This window comes from Nematolebias whitei, unplaced genomic scaffold (assembly GCF_014905685.2).
Source record: "Nematolebias whitei isolate Nwh7 unplaced genomic scaffold, NemWhi1 Nwh_scaf_621, whole genome shotgun sequence".
Taxonomy (NCBI): Eukaryota; Metazoa; Chordata; class Actinopteri; order Cyprinodontiformes; family Rivulidae; genus Nematolebias; species Nematolebias whitei.
Genome location: NW_023619166.1, coordinates 243 through 2,358, shown reverse-complemented (window position 1 = coordinate 2,358; position 2,116 = coordinate 243). Strand labels below are relative to the sequence as shown.

At 34.5% G+C, this 2,116-nt stretch overlaps 1 long non-coding RNA gene across 1 annotated transcript; it reads right to left on the bottom strand.

Annotated features, from left to right (window-relative positions):
* Positions 1 to 272: 272 nt before the first annotated feature.
* LOC119429350 lies at positions 273 to 1,695 on the bottom strand. Its single transcript, XR_005187763.1, has 3 exons — positions 1,651 to 1,695; positions 1,209 to 1,285; positions 273 to 312 (listed from the first exon to the last, which is right to left on the bottom strand). It is a non-coding gene; the product is annotated as an uncharacterized LOC119429350 (long non-coding RNA).
* Positions 1,696 to 2,116: the final 421 nt, after the last annotated feature.

Below are 2,116 nucleotides of genomic sequence, written 5' to 3'. Positions count from 1 at the left end.
CACTTATTTGAATCACATTCAGCCTTTTCATTTCTCAGCTCAACCAATCAGATATTATTCGTCTCCTCTTCACCTTCTTAACAACCTTTGTACTTTAAAATATTATTATCTTCAGAGTGAACTATTTTTAGTCACTTCCTTGTTGGACAATAATGCATAAGTCTATTAGAATGTTGAAATCAAACCTTCAGGACCAAACCTGATGCAGTCAGTATCTGTTGACCCATTCCTCTTTACTTTATGATTTCCAGTTTGGATCTTTCAAACCTGACGCTGGAATATCAGGAAAGTCTTCATCACTTCTCTGGCAATCTAAAAAATATAGAAACCATAAGAAAAGGTACAAACAATAAACAAGTAACAAAAGCTCCACACATGAAGTTTCACCAACTTTCCAGTGAACAACTACCACAACAATGTCCCAGCAGATATTTCCATCCTTTTGGAGCGGCTGGAGCACGACGCCTCCGTTCTATTTAACGTCACACAATCACATTTTTCTGACGCGCTCTCCTTCAGTTCAGCTCAACTCTGTTGCAGCTTTTAATAGAATCAGTAAATATTTGAAACTAATTGTTCAAGAAACACAAGTTGTAGGAACTGATTTGAACATCAGCTAAATATTCTAATTACAATTAAAAGAACAATTAATGAGCAACATTTAAATGAACTCTGACTGATTTATTTTCTATTAGACTTTAACAGTGAGTGTGAGAACTGACTGCATTTTAATAACGTGCACGTTTTGATCAATTGACTTAGAGAAATGTGGGTTTTTGAACAAATCTAAACCAATTAGTAGTTTGAAGGAAATGAAGTTTAATGATTCAGAAAATCTATTTGATGAAAGAACAGAAAGCTGTAGAGACATTTGATGTTTAATAAATGTAGCAGGACGACTTCAAGTGTTCAGAAACTTTGTAGGAGCCACAACACAAGGAACACGTGTCGTCCTTACACTGGCATGATGTGTCCAACTCAAGTTGTTACTAAATCTCTTTCAAAATGATCAGGAACAAGTTTGAAGATTCATTTAGTTTCCGTGAAAAACATTCATGTGTAATTTATGATGTTCCTGAATCAAACTTGAATAAAATGTGCACTCTGTCCTTCATGGCCATAACAGCAACTAAAATCATTTTAAAAGCAGCTCACCAGATATAATTCAGTGTTAGACTTTTCTCCTCTGTCTCTTAATAAATACTTACCTAAATGTTTTTGCAGCTTTTGAATCGTCTTCTGCTGAACTTGATCCACCAGAAAGACTGTGTGGTTCACAGAGTTTCTGCACAAATCAAAACATGAAACTTTAAATTAAAATGTTCTGAGAGAACAACAAGTATCATTTTTATGCACACTAACCAGAAACCTCCAGTGATTTTGGTCGACATGGACAAATAACACAAAGCTCTTGTAATTCTCAACATTTACCAGGAAAAACAAACACTTCATGTTAAAATGATATAAATGTCATTTCTGACATTAATGTACAATTTGAACTTTATTTTTCCAAATGGTTATTGTCACTTAAAATATTAAACATATAAATGATTTTAAATGAAACATTCCTGTTTTTACTTGAACTATGTTGCATTTCAACGAGACAATAAATTTTCTGCACTATGTGATTTCTGGTAAAGCCGTACTTACCCTCGCTGTTTCTACAACATCCTGAAGAACGAGCAACAAACACAGCAACTTAGGGACAATTCTGTGGAAAATGTCCAACTTTGCAGGGCCTTTATTTTGAAATTCCACATGAGATCTTGGTGACATCTGGTGAGCAACATCTGGAGATGTTCTACAGTCAGCCTGAAGTGAGACTGGTCACTGGAAACTAAGAGTTTTGTTTTAATATTAATGGAAACTTCAGGGAAAACAATTGAACATTCTCACATCATGAACATACAAATAACCACAAAACAGAGACTAAAGTCAAATATTATGGATCATATTCACAGGCGGACATTAAAAATCATTTCTGAACATGGACCAGCAAGAATGACTTCAATCAACTCGAGTCAAAACATGAAAAACTCACTGGAGTTTTTTATTTATTTAACTTACAACACAAAAAGTTCTCTACTCTTTGGATATGGGGGCGAGATTGAAACTT